This window comes from Macrobrachium nipponense, chromosome 12 (genome assembly GCF_015104395.2).
Source record: "Macrobrachium nipponense isolate FS-2020 chromosome 12, ASM1510439v2, whole genome shotgun sequence".
NCBI lineage: Eukaryota > Metazoa > Arthropoda > Malacostraca > Decapoda > Palaemonidae > Macrobrachium > Macrobrachium nipponense.
In genome coordinates this window covers 26,035,446-26,059,898 of record NC_087205.1, presented here as the reverse complement: position 1 = coordinate 26,059,898, position 24,453 = coordinate 26,035,446, and positions in this window count along the sequence as shown.

Genomic DNA, 24,453 nt, shown 5'->3' with positions numbered 1-24,453 from the left:
TAATATTCATTGGACACACATTAGCCTTAGCAGTGAATAAGGATAATTGCATATGCTAGTTAAAAATAAACGTAATTGTTACAGCTGAATCAGAATTAAACCATCACAGCATGATTAAACAGGAAACGGTTCAGGCGAGGTCATCCAAGCCTCGGGTGATATAGGCAGGGATCATTTATCTCTCTCTCTCTCTCTCTCTCTCTCTCTCTCTCTCTCTCTCTTTCGCAAGGTTTTATTATGCTTCTGTTTTTTTACCGATATCAGAGATATTCTATTACAGTATACCACCTATACAGTAGATCTAAATAATTTAAAAATTAATATTGCCTGTTATCATGCATAAACCTTACTATAAAAAATATGAATGGTATTATGTTTCCCCAGAATGGGCAGCAATTACGTATATATGTAACACTTAAATGTATGTAATAAACTTTTTTAAATGTAATAAAGAACGCTTACTTGAACTTTGACTTTTACTCTCTCTCTCTCTCTCTCTCTCTCTCTCTCTCTCTCTCTCTCTCTCTCTCTCTCTCTCTCTCCAGAGAATCATCGGAATTCGATGAAGATTTTCAGAAAGAGCTACCTGTGGCAGGTCACTGGAGAGATTTACATTTGATCTTTTTCCTTTGTCAACAATATATATTGCATCGCATTTACATCATCGATGACATCTGGATCTAAAGTATTCTATCAAAAATGAATAAACGTATGAAACATTAGAGATCTTCAACAAAAATAAGAAATTTATAACTTTTAGACATCTAAACTGAAAAAAGAATCTAAGCTTTATTTTAAACAATCCCAATTAGATATTTGGAATCAACGATTTTAGCTGAATCTGAAATAATGAATACTCTGAGAAGAATTTCTACCGAATATGCCATATTCAGGAAAATAATGAAATCCATTTTGTCTCTGAATATAAAGTGCGGTATTTATCTAGATCTTTTTATCAGAAGAATATAAAGCCATATTTTATTTTGAACGTCGATTGAATACCCCAACAGTATATTAAAACTTACGTGGATTCGATATAGGGGTTTCTTAATCTCTGTCCGTGGTTGTGTACCAAATATAGTTTATTCGAGCTATCGATGAATATAGAAAAGGAAACCAATGTGAAAACAAGAAATTTTTTTTCACCTGGTAGATAAAGCCAAAGACTCATGCACTCCGGATTTAAAGCATGTCTTCATAAATTTGTTTACGTGTTCTTCTTAATGGGCGTACCAAATTCTGTGCACTAACAGTTAGGATTACGGTGGCTAAATCTTCCCCTTGTGGGAGAGAATTGAAAAATTGGATAAAAAAGCAAAATAGCAAACAAAAAGCGCGAGAAGGTTTTATGAATTAAAACCCTGATAATTAGAAATGTTTGAAAGGAACAAGATGATATTATTTTTACAAAGTTCGTAAAATCATTTGCAATCAAAGGGATTGTTTTAGAACTTAGTCGATTGAGTTATCTCTCTCTCTTTCTCTTTCTCTCTCTCTCTCTCTCTCGCTCTCTCTCTCTCTCTCTCATATATATATATATATATATATATATATATATATATATATATATATATATATATATATATATACTATCTGCAGTATGATCCTCAAACATCAATTCAGAAATGCCGAAGACACATGGAAGTTTTAAAAGATTTATTCATTGAGAAACGTTTTGCACATGACTATGTGCATCATCAGTCTGAAAAATGACAAAATAATAGTATTAAAAATACTAAAAATACACAAGATTCTTCAGATGACAATTAAAAACATTAAAAGACTAAAAATACGAAGCAAAGTAAAAACACCAGCTGTTACACCAACCTTCAGGTACAAAGGAAGAAGATAGAATGACCAAAGAAGGAACACCAACCTCCAAAGATGACTATGCCAGATATAGTTGAGCAGAGGAGCAGCCACCGTTTAACGATGGAACGAGTCTTTTAATATATAATGACTCTAAGGTCGTCAGATAATCTGCATCCTTAGAATACCCTAATATGGAAAAGTGCTGCTTCTTGACCTCAAGTTTACAATTGATAGCATCATTTTTTATATTTCAATGAGCTATCTGGGCGCCGCCCTATTCCTTGAAGTGCGCCCAGAGGGCGTAAGCAAGGGCACGGTTCCCTTCTCTGGCCGATAGTTCTGATTTGTTAAATTGTCAGTAATTGTCTCCAGGGAAGTTTCGTCCCTCGTGCCTCCCTTCGGAAGAACCACTAGAGCACTATTTACTAGGATGCCCAGAAACGATGCAGTTAAGAGAAAACTACATCGATAACGATAGAACAGGCACGAAACAATCGAAGCACTTCCTCGAGAACATTCAGAATTTAACTGTTCTTTTTTTTTCCGAGTTCCTACCATCCACCAAGATGGATCACATGTGGAGTCTTTGTAACTAACAATGCTTTTTCCCTGGACAAATAGGCCCCACCTCCCCTCAGCCATACCAACAACTTCTAGGTCTTTTTCTCTCGATATTTCTCCGAAAAAATATTCTGCCTTTCCTCCATCGATCGCTTCAACTTAATGACCGATGCTAATTTTCTATAGAGTAAGTGTAATATGGCATGGCAACTCCGTAGACTTTTGCAATTTTTCGTCCTTTCCCTCTTATGGTAAATATTTCTCTTTTTCTCGCTACTTTCATCATTTTTCATCTACTGACTGGTGACGGGACCCTTAGGGCTCAAAGAGGTTTGCAACCCCTCCTGTTAACCTTTTATGTCACCTATACGGCCTAATCCATAATATAATGATAAAAGATTGATGTCTATATCCTTTATTCGCCTACTCATCAAAAAACGACTTACGGCCTGGTCTATGAACAAGAGCCCGTGCTGGCATAAAACAGCAACAACATTTGTAATTCGGGTTTTATGTGATAAGAACCTGGCCCCCCCCCCCCCCTACGGGTATACTGGTAATTCCTCTTCCTTACATACCTCTTCTGTTCGTCCCCCGATTTATTTGGACCCTCCTCCTCCCCCTCATCTTCCTCCTCCTCCTCCTCCTACTCTTCCTCCTCCTCCTACTCCTCCTCCTCCTCCCCTCATTCTCAACCCCATCCCCTCGTTCTCAACCCCTTCCCCCTCAACTATTACCCCTCCCTCCTGCAGTTTCAAAAAATGTAGTTATATTGGGCTTAAAGATGACCTCTTAGAAATGATAATAACGATAATGAAAGAAACGTTGTTGTCTTTCACAGCTGATACTTTTCTCCTGGAAAAAGTTTCACTTCCCTTATTCAAATTCTCCCAGCTTTGCAGCTTATTCTTCCAGATAACTACAGCCTTGCAACAGGTGAGGTAGACGAGAAAAAGAAAATCCCGTCATTAAAACTTTGAAAAGAAAGCTGGAGAAGTATCGCTGAATCCTAACCTTCTCGGAGCTGCTGATCTGGATCTGATTAAGCTTGGCAGAAATAACCTCTTCTCAACTTTTTACATCACCAAAAAAGAGGGAAAAATGGAAGTGCTTACAGCTGAAGACGCACTGTAAGGAAAGTATACATTTAATAGCATCGCTCATCAGAAAGAACTAAGTTCTGTACAATAAAGAACCTAAGCTCTGTAAAATAAAACCTAAAAGACGGCTGTCAAAGAATTTACCTATAATACGTACTGAAGAATATAAGAAGTAATAAACTGAAAAAGCTGATCACGTAACGACTGTGCTTAAATTACGTGTTAATAGCGTGTGTGCATACCTTTTTTTACGTATAAACGTATTCCCTAATTGTGTAATCTCTATTTTGGTCAGTTATGTTAGGAAAAGAATACGTTGTTCTGATGAATAGGTAAGGATGAGATACTACGAAAATAAAGCTTCTATCTCTTTTTCCTCTGTCATCTGCCTGTCTCTGGCATATTTATACTTACTTAAGCTGTTTACACTGTCGTCATTTCGCGGAAATTGTAAAAAAATATTGTCTTTTCCTGTTGTTACTTGTAACTTTCGTACTGAATACCTTTGTTCTCATTGATTTTTCTGCCCCTTTACCTTCAGAACGAAAGGTCTTATCAATTCTGCTTGTTTGCATTGATGCTCTTGTACCATCCTCTTCCCTTGCTTTCGCCTCCTTGGAATGTCTATCGGCGACTGCGTTGTCTGTGTGCCTGCTCCTGTCTCATTGCAGGAGATGCGCTTACCCGCCATCAAGAGAAACTTGAGGTACGTTCTGCTATAACGCCGAGGATGAAGAGGCGAGAGACGAGAGCCTTTGAAGTATGTCTATAAGTGAGGAATCTCGTTACACTCACATCTAACCTCTCCCGGCCCTCAAAAACAGACAGAGAGAAAGGAGAGAGAGAGAAAGAGGGTGGATTACTCAAACGGCTGGGATGATTGTCTGTGCTGTTTGTGCATCAGGGAGGTATCCCGTTGTTTCCTGCACAAATGGTCCTGAAGACTGGTAACCGTGATTCACTTACCTCTGCTGGCTTGGACATATTTCCAGCTCGTTGTGGAGGTTCATGGAATAGCATGACTTTGCCATATGCAACGTGAGGCGAAGGTGAATTATTACAACAATAGTTGGTAAAATACCAGCATTTATCTCATGTTTAAACTGTATTAAAAAGCCAGGAAAAAAGTTCTTCCCCAAAAGCAAACATTAAACAGACATTTTGAATCCTTTTGTCATGGGTTTGACTGTAATGTAAGGGTATTTATGGCTAGAACCAAGCTTTAAGACCTTTCTATAATAAAGCTAAGTAGATTTATCTTTTATATCCAAAAGGAAACGTAATTACGATCGTAAATTTAGTATGTATGCATTCTGAGCTATCATGAAAAACAACAGGAATTTACATTCGTTTTCTAAAAGGTCTAATAATTTTTTGTATAATAATACGATATTTCCCAGAGCCCTCCAGCGTGCAAAGAAGAGAGAGAGAGAGAGAGAGAGAGAGAGAGAGAGAGAGATAAAATCGTGATCATCAGTAAATTGAGCCAAAGCAAAGGTAAATTACTCGCACTACTGCAGAGCTCGAGAGGCGTTGCACAATTTGCATTGGAATGGAGTATCGGCGAAAAGGAGAGGAGATAACGAAGAAATAACAATGGAAAATATAGCTCATTATCTGAAAGTATAAAGATGATAGTTTATATATATATATATATATATATATATATATATATATATATATATATATATATATACATATACATATATATATATATATATATATATATATATATAATATATATATAATATATAAATGTGTGTGTGTGATGAAAGGAGAGGAAGGCAGGAATGTTGTAGGATTTAGGTATATAGAGACGACTTACGAAACGCGATAGGATATGACGAGAAGGAAGCAGGAAATGAAAGGGAAATAAAGCAAGAACAGACGAAGAACGGATTCAAGATCAAACGGCGTCAAGGTAAAGGAAGAGGTAACAGGGGTCTAGATGGAGCGCAGATAAATGGATTCAAGAAGAACAGGGAGCAGAGTCGTAAGAGGAAATTGCACAGAGATTCCTAACACAAAAGAGAAGATTGGTAAACAGGATAAAGAAGTGGATTTATTGGTCAAAAGAAACTGTATTTTCAAAATCAGAACAAGGAATTTTAAAAGGAAAACATTCGAAAAGAAAGTTCCAAGTGGAGTAGTTGATTGAAACGAGGAACTCTAAACAAAATAAAACAATATCAGTAAATTTACTGGGAAAATTGATGAGAGTACTTCTGATAATCCCTGTTAAAGAACGTGTATTTTTAAAAACAGATTATTAAACGGACAACATTCAAAGCGAACGCTACAGAGATTGAAAAGATAAACTGTAAATATAGCGAAAATAATGGAAACATCAGCTTAGGAAAATCACAGTTAAAGATAGTTTATTTCCTAAAACAGAGCAAGGGATATTAAAAGGAAGAAATTAAAAAAAACAAAGCTCCAGGGGGAATAGATTAATGAAAAGGGGATCTATAAACAGAATAAATCACTAATTCTACAGAAAAACAATTGAATGAGCGCTTTGAATAATCACAGCTAAGAACATTATATTTAAAAAACGGAGCAATTAATATTAATTGGAAAAATTGCAGAAAAATAATTCAAAAGATAATTGATCATTGAAAAGAGGAACTGGCAATAAAACAAAATCAGTGAACGCAAGTCTGTATGTTATGTTCGTTCTGAAGGTAGTATACAGTGAACTGAATAACTGACAGAATAACACATGACTTGAAGCCACTTTATCTCTCTCTCACTTTCGAAGGGGAGCGCGTGTAGGCAACCTTGATTGAAATTCCAAAAGCTATAGGGTAGAATCCTGGTCGTACCGAGTAGGAACCCTTATCGTAAGTAAATTTCTTTATAACATATAATATATATTATTTATTATATATATATATATATATATATATTATAGAGACATATCTGTATATATATATCATATATTATATAAAACTGTATATATTTATTTTCTTCTAATATATATAATATAATAATATTATATATTTATATATTACATATATATACATATATATACAAATTATATATCTATATATATATATAATATATACTCTATTAATTATCTATGATATATATTTCTATTTTATAATCTATATATATAGATATATAATATATACATGTATATATATATATATATATATAATATATATATATATATATAATTTATATATATACATATATATACATTATATATACAAATATATATATTATATATATATTATAATATATATAATATATATAGATTAATATTTATATATAATCTATATATATATATATATATATATATATATATATATATAATATATATATATAATATATAAGAACATGATGCAAGAATGTTTGCTGAGATGGTTCGTGACAGGTTTTTTAGGATAAGGTTGACTGACTCATGCAATTCCTACCACTCTCTCTGCCGATACTAAATACTTATTCACCGCTGGGTCGACTGGTGGGGACTTAATTGAATGTAAATATATCATACATACATTTAATATATATAATATATATATATAATATATATATATATATAGATTTATTGCACCGTCACTGCTGGAAAATTGAACTGGAATATTAGGAAAATTTGAATTTTAGACTTTCTTTATATACTATATATGTGTGTATGAGAGAGAGCGTGCATGTGAGTGTACGAGTACATATATAATTATATGCTGAGTATACGTATTCATGTGGAAATATTTGCAAAATTTAAGATATTCTTGACTTCTTAACTTATTTATTTATATATATATATATATATATATATATATATATATATATATATATATATATATATATATATATACGTATATATATTGAAATTACTCGAAAATCTAAATTGGAAATAAAAGCAAGAATACATTTAGTTTTCTTCCATCGACTTCAAATTGAGAGATGGAGAAGGAATGTTCCAGAGTTACCTGCAAATCTTTTACACGTACCAAATTAAAAATGGATTTCACCTTCACTGTTTCAAAGTGGGAACAGAATTTGTGATATAAATATTAAATTGATAATCACATTTACCAGAATCATGAAAATATTGGTGATGGGAAAAGGGGTAAAAGATGCCCTAGTAAGGTGGATGTTTCTTCTTTTGGGCAGGTGAATAGGACCTAGGACCACTCTAAGTCCCACACACTCACACACAGACACAGACACACAGACACACACACACACCACACACACACAACACACACACACACATATATATAAAATATATATATATATATTATATATATATATATATATGTGTGTGTGTGTGTGTGTGTGTGAGTGTGTGTGTGTGTTTGATTGTGCGTGTCTTTGTAGTGTATAACGTAGAGCTGCGTATAAAGACAGAGAATAAGGACTTATATCTTAAAAATTGCCATAAGAAATAACTCTGCATCGCTCGGGCATATCAAATAGAATAGTAACATGAGGTAAGAGGAAAGGGTGAATTCTTCTTAAAGAAAGTCCCTTTTTTCGAAGTATGTTTATTCTCCGTAGATTCAGAGTCCTTCTATTTAAAGAGCTTGTGACCTAAATAATCATTATATTATGTATAAATACGTGCCGATTTTTTCTTCTCAGTATTTTTATCACTTTGTCGTAACCTATCCCTCCATTGTCTTTAATATTTGTGTAAGAAAAAAACGTGTCCAGGAAAGGCCTCAGCGCACCAGAAAGTCTCTTTCGTTCCTCCTGATTCCCAAAGAAAGAAGAGAATAAGAAATTGACGGAGAAAAAGCCAATGCATAAAATTCCCTTCTAGGCTCTCGGCATCCTTTGGCTTGACTGCCTGACGAGATGATTCCACGGTCTCTCTTTCTCTCTCTTTCTCCCTCTCGTCTTAAACCTACCAGAATCCTTTTGAGCTCCGAAAGACATTGAAAAAAGGAGTCTTTGACCCCCATCCATCCCCCCTTCTTCAGCCGTGACAAAACAGCAGCAGTCTGTGTTTGGTCTAGAAACACGGAGCTGGGATGCGCAGATCTGTCTGTCTTCCATCCGCTCGGAGGAAAAGTGGCTTCATCTCTATTTTCACTGGAAATGCTGGACCTGCTTTGGAGACAAAAATGGAGCTTGGGTTTTCTGAGGGAAATTAATACGTAATTCGTCGGGAGAGAGAGAGAGAGAGAGAGAGAGAGAGAGAGAGAGAGAGAGAGAGAGAGAGATTCATTTGCAGAAGATCTTGATGCATTCCTTTCCATCTCACTACTTGAAAATCGCGTTATTATGTCGTAGTCTATCTTTACAATACATGGGCGTCTTCTCTTATATATGTATATTCGCTTGGTTTATATATCCCTTTTCAATTATATAAAAAAAAAATCGTGTATTATGTTTTTTTAACAAGGTGTACCTTCTTTTTAACACTGACTTAGCTGAGGAGAATGATTTGCAAAATTCACTGCAAGTCACAAGATTTTATGAATGATGCAGTATTGTTTTGCTTACCTTTGAAAATTTACAACCAATTCAACATTTTATTGTTCATTTTTCCATCCTAGGCCTCACTCACTTCGCTGTTTACATATCTCGCTGACGGAACCATATTGTTTTAGCATCTTGGAAGGTCAAACGAGGACTGAATGAAAGTGAAGTGGGTGATATATATATATATATATATATATATATATATATATATATATATATATATATATATATATATATATATATATATATTGCAAGTACATACATTATTCCCCTACGCGGAGCTATGAAACATATGTGATGATACTATGAAAGTTTCGTGAAAAGTGGGTTTATCCTTGTTTCAGCAGTTAAAAAAAATGATCGAGACCACGACTTTTGCAAAGTATTACTTAAGATCTCTCTCTCTCTCTCTCTCTCTCTCTCTCTCTCTCTCTCTCTCTCTCTCTCTCTCTCTCTCTGTAAAAACTGTTTAAAAGCCCTCGAACCGATCCCCACCCCCCATCCACCAAAACAACTACGACCCACCCACGGTCCTTTCCTCAACCATCCCTACCTCCTACTCGCGCCCACTCGCCCACACAAAAAAAAATGGTAATGAATTAGATACCACGAGTCTAAGTCAACAGAAACCGAAGCCTTGATGACGTCGTACCTCTCCATTTTAATGCATCGACGATGATCACATATAATCAGGGGGTTTTCGATCCCGAGCCTCGTTCGAAAAAAACTAAAAACAAAAAACAAAAAAACAAAAAAAAAAGTTCGTCTCCCGTCCTCCGGTTTCGCGACAACAAAGAGCAAAAGTGTGTTTTCCTTTCATCATACGACACCAATCAATAACGTTTTTGGAACCCGATTTCTGTTTGTATTTCATTTACTGATAAATGCAAATATCGGCTGTTGGTTTTTCATCACACGGGTTATCTTTGAAGTAGCGTTGTGTGGCAGCTTGTCACTTCACAGGGTATCGACGGGCGAATCATGATTTACAGCAAGGTTTGTAATATATATACATAATGCATGTATACGTATATATGTATATGTATATATATATATATATATATATATATATATCATATATATATATATATATATATATATATATATATATATATATATATGTGTGTATATATATATACATATATAAACATATATAAAACAAAGTACAAGCAAGAGTTTTCACTTTTACGCCAAGACTCGAAAGTGTCTTTGAGGACACGCAGAAACAAAACATATACCCCTCTGTCTAATTTTCTTCGTGGGCATACATTCTGTTTTATATTCATATCGCAATTTATATACATATATATTATCTATATACATATATATGTGTGTATGTGTGTGTGTGTTTGTATGTATGTAAATATACATACAAGACTACAGCTTATGGTCGAAAGCTATAAGTTGCTGTGCGAGAAATATATATCTTTTATAAAACTACAGAAGGATTGTATCCCCATTTACTTAGAGGCACGACTTAGTACCTAGCTTCTATATTATATATATATAATTATATATATAATAATATATAATATATATATATATATATATATATATAATAGTGTGTGTTGTATGTATGTATATATACATATTCCTATATTATTAATCAAATACATTGTTATCACTTCACATTTATTTTCAGAACTAAAATCTCACATCATGGCCTTTGTAGGTCTTCGCACTATTAATCAATTCCTCTTCGTGTCGGTTACAGATTGCCATATATTGCTTCCCTTGGCAAGTTATATAGAAAAGACCAATACTTTGAAGCTTGAATGGAAAATAAAGTCAAGAGACAATTGATTAGTAACAACGGAAAGTAAGTTTGTAATTAGGTTACTTTCTTTTCTTAAAATTCTGTTAGGTGTCTTTTGTTTCATCTCCCTACTTCTAACCTTTACAACCCACAATTCCTGCTCCTCAGGGTGAGGGATTAGGAATCCTCCCTCTGAGAAATCGAAATTCCTGAAATAAATATAGACCAAAAGAATCTGAGAAACACCTTTAAAAATTAGATATACTAAGAAGGTGTTATGTTATATATATGTGATTTTTTGGGGAGTCTAAGATTTCAAATTCGTGATTTCCCTTCATTACTACTCACTTTCATCACATGTTATTAAATAAGGAGACTTGATTCTTCGTCGCCAAAAAAAAAAATAAATAAAAAGGTAAACAAATGCGTATAATGAAGCCCACCGAAAATAGATCTATCTTTCGGTGGTCTCGGTATAATGCTGTATGAGCCGCGACCCATGAAACGTTAACCACGGCCCGGTGGTGGCCGGGCCAATATCGTTGCCAGACGCACGATCATGGCTAACCTTAATGTAAAATAAAATATAAAAAAAACACTGGGGCTAGATGGCTGGAATTTGGTATGTTTGATGGTTGGAGGATGGATGAGCAACATACCAATTTGCAGCACTCTAGCCTCAGTAGTTTGTAAAATCTGAAGGCGGGCAGAAAAAAGTGCGGACGGACAGACGAACAGCCGTCTCAATAGTTTTTTTTTTTACAGAAAACTAAAAAGGGGAAAATCCTGCTCCCCTCGCCCAAAATAACGTCCTGCTTCGATGAAAGATGACAGGACCCCTTTCTTTCAACTTTTGTTCAAGAGTTCACCTGAGTCACCTCTCGTTACGAGTCCATGAGTGGCAGGTGGCGTGTGGGATTGGGGGGGCTGGGGGGGGGGGGGGGGGAGAGAGCTGGGGAGGGGGTGGGTGTGGTCGGGGCTTAGGAAAGATGGGACAGAGTAGAATTATGCAACGGAAACTTTCCTTAAGGGAAAATGCCTGCCTGCCTGCCTGGCTTCGTATTCAGTTCGTCAGATTTGATAGGATTAAGGCGAAGGTCATGTAAAGGTACTATAGACTTTAGGCGAACTTATTTCTAAATCCGCAGTCTTTTAAGAACTAAGAACGTCAAAGAAAAGAAGAGCAGCTAAACTCTAAACAATTTCTTGAAAGGTATATTATTATATCTTACTTTAATGGACGCATAATGTCTGTTTGTCCGTCCGTCTGTCATTCAATCACGGCGAAACGGCTGGTCCGATGGGCATGAAACTTGGCAAGGTTATAGTGGGGACCCCTAAGATGGTTTATAACGGGAATTCATCCTACCTCTCTCCCCCCCTCCGAAGGGGTGGGGGTGAGAAGGGACTCCCGTGAAGCGAGGCTGGTTACCCCCGTAGACTTAGTTACTCTACGAATTTTCATGCATGGTTTCTGTATACATATGTTTGCTAGTTATAATAATAACGATGTTAACATTCAGTAAAACTAACCTTTTCCGGTTAGAATCAGAGTTGCAAAAATCAGTTTCATGTTTTCCATTATTCTGTAATAAATTGTTTGAAGCTTTTGGCCTTTATTATTTTTCATTATTCACAAAGATTTCATTTGCAAAAAAATAAATGCTGGGTAAATTCATATATTTGTAGAATTGTTTTGTTTTTCTTTTTAGAGGAAAATAGTTGTAAACTGGGATGATTTTATTTAGGAAGAATAAACCGTCACAACTGCAGGGCAACTACATAGATGATTGAAACATGGCGTTTAACTTCTGTGTAGTTTTCCTTCTTTAGCCGAACTCCACGTAATCACTGCAGCATATGATTCAGTAACCATATAAGTTACATTTGGTCCCCTTATTATTATTATTATTATTATTATTATTATTATTATTATTATTATTATTATTATTATTATTATTATTATTATTGAAAACACTAATTTGGCGCCATATATAGCAGAGAGCATAACTCACCAAAAATATCATAGCAATCTGAAATAAATAGACGATAAAGTTAAATTAAATTCTTTTAAAAAGCCTCGTGATCAAGAAATATTGCGCTTATTTATGTTACGAAAAGAGTATACATTTAAAACAAGAACATTAGAGAAATCGCGTTGCAGAACATAGGGACAAGTCTTTGGTAAAGCAGTACCCACTATGTACGCATTAGACATTATTTTTCTTTGCATTTAAGATTACACTTTGTTCCAATCTTCAAAAAATCTTACGTATTATAGAGAGAAAAAAGTATTTTCTTTGTTTATTACTAGTTATGCAACACGGAAGACAATTAAGACCCACGAAGTGTTAATGATTAAAGTTTAGTTATTATCAACGCAAGTTTAGACTAATATCTCTACAGCGACCAGAGTTGCAACGCAAAACTTCAAGTTCCCTTTCTGAAGTTCTGGAATATGTTTAACTGATGAATAATACCGCCCATCTTCGAATAAAACAGAGACCCAAGAATGACTATATCATTATCAGTTTAACGCAAGTAACTCCTCTAATCCTATTGTTAAAAACTTAAGTATATATTAGTTTAACCAGACCACTGAGCTGATTAACAGCTCTCCTAGGGCTGACACGAAGGATTAGATTCTTATTTACGTGGCCAGGAACCAATTGGTTATTTAGCAACAGGACCTCCAGCTTATTCTCGGATGGAAACCACATTATACCGAGAATTACATTCCTCTGATGGGAAGTACTAGCAAGAAAAAACTTGATTAGTTATATATTACAACAAAGAAGACCATACTTCGCTTGTAATAGCCCTTTTTAGCAACAAGATTTTGTTCGTTCTTTCAAGATAAACTTTTCGCAAAAGTTCTTTCTTATTTTTAATCGAAGATCTAAGGACCGGAGTTCCTCTTCCTGTATTCAATCATGGTTTTTAGAAATCTGCTAAAAATTGGTATCAAACCTCGAAATGTGCAAAGTCAGTCCCTGTCACCTAACGAAGCGAGATGAATTTTTAATGAAGGAAGAAACTGAAAAAGGAGAGAGAGAGAGAGAGAGAGAGAGAGAGAGAGAGAGAGAGAGAGAGAGAGAGAGAGAGAGAGAGAGAGAGAGAGAAATGTTGCATCACAGTGTCATAAATGAACTACCTGACGGACTTTCTCGCATTTTCCAGAAAATGGTACCCTTTTTTTTTTTTTTTTTACAATTTTTGCCTTTCTTTTAAATCAAAAGTTTATAGGAAAGTGAGTAAGAATTTAACTGTTCCGTAACTGTTATAAATATGGCTTATTAGAGCTCCTTTCCATATTCCAGTCTTATAGAACAAAGACCTGAATTATTATTTGCATGAAGCTTTCAGACGTTAAGATTATCATTATTTTTTTTCCAGTAATTTGAAGCTTCCAGACGTTAAGATTATTATTATCATTATTTTTTTGGCCCGCAATTATCATCTGGCACTAACTTAAATAGCCTTGAGGCACCCTAAACAGAAACCCGAATTACACAACAAACTCGCTAAGGATTTCAGACGATCCAGAATCACAGAGGAGAAACTTTCCCCTTCGCCACTACGAAGTTCACTTGTTACTACTCTGATGAAAGCTAACGGGAATTTAATCGGGCTTCATCGCCTTTGGGGATAATCCCAACTTGTTTTCCAACTTTGTGTCTTCCGCAATATTCAAATTCCTCTTGCACTTGACTGGAAACTGCACCGTACGAGTTAGACAGTGACAGAATTTATATTTCTAAAGGAATCTTAACCCTGATGCCCCGAAGGAGGGAATCAAGAGCAGTTAACAGGATAATAATCGTGTTCAATTCAAGATACCTCCAGGATAACAAAAGAATAAACTTGCAAAGACAAGGAGGTAGAAGAGCTGGAGGAGGAGGAGGAGGAGGAGGAGGAGGAGGAGGAGGAGGAGCTAGTCAAGAGAGCGTAACGAAAACCCGAAAAACTTTAAGGGGAAAGGGTTTAACAAGATTGACGGATGATGATGAAGGAGAAACTGGACGAATGAATAAGGTGGAAGAGAGATTTTTTAACGATGTCAGTCACTAGAAAATTTCCATAACGTTTTGAATACGAAACAAAGAGTTTATGACATGATGTTTAATTTACGAACTATTACAGCGTAATGTGGATCCTTCGTTTTGATGAAGAGAGAGAAAGAGAGTGTTACAAATACCGTCTCCCTGATTTACGAACTATTACGATCCTTTGCTTTGAGGAAGAGAGAGAGAGAGAGAGAGAGAGAGGAGAGAGAGAGAGAGAGAGAGAGTATTAGAAATACCGTCTTCCTGATTTACGAATTATTACTGAGTAATGTGGATCCTCTGTTTTGAGGAAAAGAAGAGAGAGAGAGAGAGAGAGAGAGAGAGAGAGAGAGAGAGAGAGAGAGAGAGAGAGAGAGAGAGAGAGATTATAAATACCGTCTTCCTGATTTACAAATTATTGCTGAGTAATATTGAGCCTTTGTTTTGAGGAAGAGAGAGGGAGAAGTATTAGAAATACCGTCTTCCTGATTTACGAATTATTACTGCGTAATGTGGATCCTCTGTTTTGAGGAAGAGAGGAAGAGAGAGAGGAGAGAGAGAGGGGGGGAGAGAGAGAGAGAGAGAGAGAGAGAGAGAGAGAGAAATACCGTCTCCCTGATTTACGAATTATTACTGCGTAATGTGGATCCTTTGTTTTGAGAGAGAGAGAGAGAGAGAGAGAGAGAGAGAGAGAGAGAGAGAGAGAGTATCAGAAATACCGTCTTTATTTTATGCTACAGGACCGACTATCCGCCCACATTAAACGACTTCCAAATTCATGAAACATTTAGGTCATATCAACTGTAATGGAACTGATGTGGAGTGTGAAGTTTTTGTTCCCTTAATTCTCGAGGATTTCCAGGAAGTGGGACGAAATCTGCGTTCTTAATTGTTAGGATTTCAAATCACATAACTTTCGTTTCTGAGGTTTAGCATGAAAAATGAAAGAGATCTGTAAACGAATGGAATTGATTCACGTACTCTTATTATTCTATCATGAATTTGGCTCTTGATACTTATCCATTTCATTATTATTATTATTATTATTATTATTATTATTTTGTTAAAGATGATGGCAGCATCAGTGGAATTGATTTTATATATGGTCTTTTCAATTCTTCTTATTATTCTCTTCTCATCAGGGCTGATATTTGCTAATAGCTGGCCGATGTTCATATCTCGGTGAAAGAAATGTTTTCTAAAAATAATAATTTATTGATATGATAACAAAAGTGGTTAACAAATCTTAGTCTAAGGGTGTAACGGAATTCCAACGTTTCCAACCGTATCATCGGTTTCATTTTCAAGGAAAGGTGAGCTTGAACTGATTGAAATGGGTCGTTCGGCGGTATTTTATTGTGTCCCAGGTGCTCTGTCTGATGGGCGCTGCATTTTCATTGGCTGAACAGAGGATTAAGTCCCTGAGTCAAGCCGTCTTGCAGAGGTGGAAGCTCGCACTGCTCTTCTCGTGCGGACGACTGGAGACTGGGAGCGTAGTATTGGGAAGGTCATTGCCGATAGACGGGGGCACCTGATTGGCCCGTTCGATCGGCTCTATGGTGCTGGCGGGCGGCGCCTTCGTGCCACCGTCGGGAGGAGTGAAGTCTCTTGGGTGGTGTTGAGGCTGGGTCTCTCCTTCCCGATGTGTAGGGCCTCCAAGAGGCGGAGGCGACGGTGGTCTGCTGCCTTATCGATAATTCTGATATTAGGAATAATGTCATTCCTAATTATCCTGGTATTGTGGACGTTTTTGGCATGATTATGGATGGCGCCTTCCTGAGCGTGGGCTAGGATCTCCTATCCTCTTCGAAAAACGCATAGTCGTCATACCAATGTAAAGCGCCTGGGGCATTTCCCGGACAGGGCATTTGTACTGGTAGACAACGTTAGTTTTCTTGAGAGGGTCCTGCAACACGGGGGCTGGATTGTTTTTCATAATCAGGCCACTGGTCTTCTTGCTCTTGTAGTAAATTATTAGTTTCACTTTTTTCGCAGGGTCCGTGGGGGAGACGTTCCTTTCTATGATGGTACGAAGGGCTCGCTCGTCCTCTTTGTATTTCTTATGAAATACTCCCTTGTTGCCCAAGTTTTAATTAACAACGGGTATTCCAACCGGGACATCACTAAATGCATTCGCAGAAACATCGATAAGTGGTATCAGCAGGAGCCTCGTCCCGCCGCCCTTGAAGACGTCACTCTCTTTTACAAGGGAGTATTTCATAAGAAATACAAAGAGGACGAGCGAGCCCTTCGTACCATCATAGAAAGGAACGTCTCCCCCACGGACCCTGCGAAAAAAGTGAAACTAACGTTGTCTACCAGTACAAATGCCCTGTCCGGGAATGCCCCGGCGCTTACATTGGTATGACGACTATGCGTTTTTCGAAGAGGATATCCTGCCACGCTCAGGAAGGCGCCATCCATAATCATGCTAAAAACGTCCACAATACCAGGATAATTAGGAATGACATTATTCCTAATATCAGAATTATCGATAAGGCAGCAGACCACCGTCGCCTCCGCCTCTTGGAGGCCTACACATCGGGCAAGGAGAGACCCAGCCTCAAAAACACCACCAAGAGACTTCACTCCTCCCGACGGTGGCACGAAGGGCGCCGCCCGCCAGCACCATAGAGCCGATCGAACGGGCCAATCAGGTGCCCCCGTCTATCGGCAATGACCTTCCCAATACTACGCTCCCAGTCTCCAGCGTCCGCACGAGAAGAGCAGTGCGAGCTTCCACCTCTGCAAGACGGCTTGACTCAGGGACTTAATCCTCTGTTCAGCCAATGAAAATGCAGCGCCCATCAGACAGAGCACCTGGGACACAATAAATACCGCCGTTACGTCATCCTTGCGCTATACTATTGGTCGTTATATAATCTCGAGCAGCTCGCTTTGTCGAAGTTAAAACGATGGCTGAAAAGCGGCCGTCGTCTCCTGGCTCCCAGCAGGGCGACCCGCCCCCCCTCGACGATCAGGGCTTCCAGAAAGTCCAGAAAAAACGGAAAAAAGCCCTCAATACCGTCATCGACCTTCCTATACTTTCGACGCCTCCAGCACCTACCATGACGACTCAGGCACTTCCTAGATTCAAGGCAACATCCCAAGAACACCAGACATCGTATGCGGCCGTCCTAGCACTGGAAAAAAATACACCCAATGCACAACTTCAAGCCCGACCGAACCTGAAAGGGGAATTTATTATTACCCGAAGGACAAACAGTCAGCAGAACTCCTGAAAACGATCCCTTATGCCTCCTATTGGACCCAGCTGATAGACACGAAAGCAATGATTTGCAAAGTCCCGAAATATGTGACTATCGAACGGATTCTCGAAGTTCCAGGCGTATTGACTGCTTCACGTTGCAAAGTGAAGAAACAGAGATGGAAACTGAAAGAAGAAACCCAAAAAGTCGAAGCTACGTTTAGACGGCAAAATTCCAGACTTCATCAGCCTTGGGATCCTCGGAAACTATAAGACCGAAGCCTTTATCCCCGAACCTCTCAGGTGTTTCAAGTGCCAGAGGTTTGGGCATCACAGGAGAGAGTGCACGGCTCAACATGTCTGTGGAATCTGCAGCCAGAAGCATGAGACCGACGTTTGCCTCAACAAATTCAAGGCAAAAGGCCACACTGTTGCCCGATGCCCAAACTGCCATCAGTCTCATCATGCATGGTTCAAGGGGTGCCCTGTCAGACTGGAAAAAATCTGGAGGATGAAGGCATTTCCCCACCGCCAGCAAGACCTCGAGAACGACAACCATCGCCCTCAAGACGACCACCATGTCAAACCACGTATCGATCCAAGAACTAACCGACCACCTCCACCACAAGCTCCTCAACCTTCCTGCAGAACACCCCAAACCTCGTCATTATATCCCAAAACCCCTCATCCTTTCCTTCCCTCCAACCTCCAATTCCCAAACCCCTTCCCCAACCCCCCGACCCCTAAGGATATTCCCTCAACCCCTCAGTCAATCCCCCCCACCCTCAGGTTATTCCCCCAGCCTTCGCATCGCCGACGACGTCGACTCCTGCTCGTGTTGAAGCAGGAACTCAGACAGAACAACCAGAACAACCAGTTGAAGATATGCAGGTCGAGACAATCACAGAAGCTCCCGCTTTGTATGCCGAAGCTGGAACACAAACAGAGGAGTTCCCAGTTAAGCAAGACATGGAAATCCAGACCTGCAAACCGAAACTCAGATCAGTCGCCTCTGGAAGTGAATTCCGGTTCGTAGGAGAACAAGGAATTCACAAGCTCCTGATGACCTACGACGAATTCAAAATCTTCATTCACAGAGTTCTACTCAACAACCATTACTACAACGACGACTGTTTACAGAGATCTTCCAGGAAGCCCTCAACTTTGAGATCTCCCTCCCAGATGATTTCCTCCAATCTGAATTTCGATTCAGAACTCCTCGAAGGCAATAACCCATTCTGCAATAGAACGATCATCAACTGTTCTCTGAGCTCGTCCACGTTCTGTTGGACCTAGAGATCAGTTCCAGATGACCTCCTTCGAGAAAAGTGCTGTTTATAGCATTAACTGCTTTTTCTTTTACTAAACAATCCTCCTTTCCCCTCCGTTTTTCGGCCGCCTCACGTCTAACGACCGAATATTTCAACTGTCACTCAAACTACGCTTAAGCTGTTACTTTTGTTTTGCTTTCTCTAGAACTTATAATATTTCGTTTTTCTCTCGCCGAATCTCTATCACTAACGATCGGCGCTGTTTATGCTATTGTCGTTAAGTGAAATATGGTACTTGAACTCCATAGATTAATGTGCTTTTTTTTTTCCGTTTTTCTACGACTATAAATTTTTCGTTTTCCTTACTGGCTATCTCTGACTCGCCAGGACTCGCTACTATCGATCTTTATCTCCTACTAATGGGTACCTTAGGGTTTAAAGGGGTTTGTAACCTTGCCGTTCACCTTTCCTTTCCTTTTCAAATCATACCATTTCACGTGCATAACCCATAGAATCATAAATAAAGGCTCACCTCATATCCTTAAAAATCACCTTTCCACATCCAAAAAATTCAAATGACCTACGGGCTGCTCTATGAGCAAGAGCCCGTGCTGGCATAAAGCCAGCTTAATCCTAAACAACAACAACAACAACCCATTTCAATCAGTTCAAGCTCACCTTTCCTTGAAAATGAACCGATGATACGGTTGGAAACGTTGGAATTCCGTTACACCCTTAGACTAAGATTTGTTAACCACTTTTGTTATCATATCAATAAATTATTATTTTTAGAAAACATTTCTTTCACCGAGATATGAACATCGGCCAGCTATTAGCAAATATCAGCCCTGATGAGAAGAGAATAATAAGAAGAATTGAAAAGACCATATATAAAATCAATTCCACTGATGCTGCCATCATCTTTAACAAAACATGTTTGAGAGAGGGTCTCCTACCTTCATATATTATTATTATTATTATTATTATTATTATTATTATTATTATTATCATCATTATTATTATTATTATCATTATTATTATTACGAGCTAGAAAGGTTTAGCAAGTTTTGGACCTATTGCGTTTTAGACAGCGCTATTGTCGTCAAATACTACAGTACCATTTATGAATAGATAAACTTAATTTACTCGTTTATTCACCTTTATTCATACTTTATATCAATCTTTGCCAGTTATCTATATTATCTTCTTTATTTAGCAAACGATTTTCAACTCTTCGTCCATCTTACCTCACAATGATCTATTTTTCTTGTCAGTCATCATTAGTGTGTATTTACTTATTACCTCATTTGTATTACATTCCCTGTGCGTTTGTGATCTTACCAACATGTCTTTAATACCACCATCATCCCATTTTCGTGCGTCTACGACCCCCATTTATCATCCATGGGTAATACTTTCATGGCGAAATTAACTTCCAAAAAAAATGCCAGGGTCTCAGGGACGATCCATCCATCACTAATATTACCTAATTTGTAACGTGGGTCTTCACTTCCGATTCATTGGCAAATTCTATCCTTATTTGTCTCTCAATATGACTGCATTTTTTTATGCATTTCTTTTATTTTAACTTCAGAGGTTGAATATTCATTCAATAAATGTATATTCAGAACTATTAACTGTTTATAAGAACGAAGTCTTCTTGCGTCCGTCTGCATCAGTTAAAGGAAAGTTTTTTTTTTAACCTTTTCGAGTCATATTTTCATCATTTTTATTCAAACAAAATCTCAAATTAGCAGTTATCACTCCTTCGAGGAGTGAATCTATTTCCGAACCTACTCTATGTCTTATATTTTATCGCTTTTTTTTTATGTTTTTTTCTGCTTTTCGTTTAATCGCACTTCTAGGTTGAATTCAAAGGAAAAAGATTTAACTTCCCTAAAAAAAGGTTTTTACTAATCGTAATTTTATCATTTAATGATCAGGTACAATATTTTACCATTTATATGGGAAAACGTAAGTATTAATACATCCAGTGTGATTTTCAAGAAATATGATCTGTAGAATATCAATAGAAAAAGACGTGAATTTAGGTGTTATGAATATTGTAACAACTACGAGAGAGAGAGAGAGAGAGAAACTTTCGTTCTCAGGGGAATAAATGATGTCAGAAAAAGAAAAAGGAGGAGAGAGAGAGACAGCCAACGATATTTCCCAGTTTTTGAGAGAAGTTTTATCACACAGTTTCCAGTGTATGATTTTTTAAACATTCCACGAGACAATTCCAGTGGTTTTCCTACTGAGTTTATGGCCACCTGGGAAGAGTCACTGTTAATTGCTGCTGGATTTTTTCACGTCAGAACTTTTCGTGTAACTTTTGCATTATTCTCAAAATTTGCTGCAAAGATGAGATCACTACGAGATTTGATGCTCAATAATATGTCGAAGATGCAATATATCAAATGGATTTAGATTCGAGTGAAGGATCCTATGAACTCACAATTGTGAGTTTGCTTCAACACAATTATCTATAATTTATATACAGGCAGAGATGTAAACTTTATTAATCATTAAATATAAACATTTCCTGTGGCATGCTTAAATTGCAGGCACCAAAAGAAAGAAAATATTAATAGGAAACGTAAAAGTTACGTCCTTCATTTGTTTCGTTTTACAATACGCTTCTCTGTAGGTTTTGCCATGATCAATGAAAATAGTAATCCATACTGTATTAGAAATGAAGTATAGAGGAATGTTTTGAAACGCTTGACTCAGCCCTTGAAGCAGTCATTATCCCAATGATAAGTAGACGCTTTACAGTTACTTTATTAAATCATTTCGGGAAAATGATTTAATAAATAGAATGTTTAGCCGGAAGCTGTAGGGCCCTTATATTTTTCCTAATTATTTTGAAAAGAAAAATAAAGGGTAGGGGGTTAAAGACAGTGAAACTGTCCTTTTTCGAGCGAAATATAAAATACCTGATTATATTTCAACACTGTTTCCTAGATATTCAAAGCCAAGGCCCTAATCCACGATCCTATTTTGCAATTGCATTCCCTTTCAGTGGTTACATTGTTTTTCACATCAGCCGTGCATTTAGGCCAGTCCCTTACGACGCTCCTGATTAGATGTTGATAAGCCAATGACAGGGCTGGAAACGCTCAGTCTCTCTAGAGAGTTCACATAGGTAAGATATATGTTCCACCTCTCCTAAGGAATGCGTCCTTCAAAAGTATCCTTCAGGAAAGGTAGAACATACATCCATGTGAACTCTCTCGAGAAACTGAGAGTTCCAGCCCTGTCATTGGCTTATCAACATCTAATCAGGAGCGTCGTAAAGGATGGACGTAGACATCAGATGCACGGTTGATGTGAATCCACTATAGTACATGATGATTGCTTCAAGAACTAGTGGTATGAACCCGTAGAGCTCCCTGTCACTTATGATAGCAAATTGATTCATCTCTGACGCTACTTGACATAGTGTTCTGTATACCATGATGAGAGAGAGAGAGAGAGAGAGAGAGAGAGAGAGAGAGAGAGGTGGAGCAATACTTACCCAACTTCTCCATCTCTTAAAGAGTTTCATACAATCCTGACTCTTCATAAAATGACGCCAAACTTCCCCACCAGAGGACATTTTCTTCCCGTTAATGAAATTTATATTTGAACCTTTGTTATTCCAGAAGTTAGTTAGTTACAATAGATCAAACTAAATTATCCTAGGGAGAACCTGAACTTGTTGTCCAACTTTGTGCCATTGCTGTATTCAAATTACACTCAGCCTCTGGGGCCAAGTTGGAAGACGACATACATAATATTTACAAGGAGTTATCTTAACAGTCACGACCTTAGAAAAGAAAACACACCTAAAGTCCTCCAGAAAACGAGTTTTGTGTCCAATACCTCAAGGAGTTGAAGACAACACAGCGAGAGAGTGTGAGAGAGAAAAAGTGAGGGGGGTTTGGGTGGATGGGAAAGGGAGGCTTTAGACAGAGGAGGAGGTGGAAGAGGAGGGGAAGGGAATAAGAAGATTGAAAGGTTGATAAAGGTGGTAAAGGTGAGTCCAATAAGAAATATAAAAAGAAATAAAAAAAAAAGGCTTTCGAAGATAGCATTAATTTCTCCGATTTCCCAAGAGTTGTTAGAACCTTAGGTCAGGAACATTCTTTGGTTCCAAGAAACAGTTCAGCGATGATAGAGTTATATATATATATATATATATATATATATATATATATATATATATATATATATATATATATATATATATATTATATATATATATGCAGTCAAAGGCTCTCCTGCCCACTCTCTCTCTCTCTGCTCGTCTCTCATCTCAGCTCTCTATCGCCTCTCTCTCTCTCTCTCTCTCGCTCGCCTATATATATATATATATATATATATATATATATATCATATTATAATAATATATACATATATAATATAACCATACTATACTGTGTATGTATGTAAATACGTGTGGCTATATGTCAATTTTTTTTTAAAAAAGACACACCTGAGTCCCCTGTATCATCATTATTCCTTTTTCGCGTTCTATGATATTCCATGTTTATCTTTCCTAGGTAATACTTTCATGGCAAAATAATTTAAAAAAAAAAAAAAAAAAAAACGTCACGGGGCACAGGATAATGATTCAATCCATCAACTTATATTCACCCACGTTCGTCACTTTTGTGCTTCCAGCCCCCTCTACCTCCCCAAACCCCCAACCCCCACTCCCCTCCTCCTCTCACCCACCCACCCGTCGTAGACAGACTCATTTCGTTTCAATTTTTCTTTATCATGGGTCTTTTGACTCGAGCTCCGACTCGTACTTCATCATTAAAATGCGAAAGGTTATTACATATACCTATATTGACAATTATGTAATATTTATCAAGCATTGCATGGTATTGTTTGTGCAAAACAGAAACTGTGATTCCTACTTTGTGTAGCTACTACCCCGCAGGAGTAGGGGTAGTTAGTTCCGATAGAGGACCTCACAAGGCACTTCATAAGGTTTTCAGAAGCGTCCCTTATCCAGTAACTGCAACCCTCTTCATTCCTTTTACTGTTCCTCCGTACGTGGTCTCCCTCTTCCATCTTCCCACCCTCTCCCAAAAGTTGTCTCATGGGGCAATTGTGGCGTTTTCCCTTTTGTTACACCTTTAAGAACCTAAATTACTCTCGGTATTCCTTTCAACGTTGAATGACTCCATAGGTCCCTGCGCTTCTCCTCTTCAAATACTGCTATATGTTCGAACGTCAAAGTCTTTTGATATTTTCCTCATATTATATA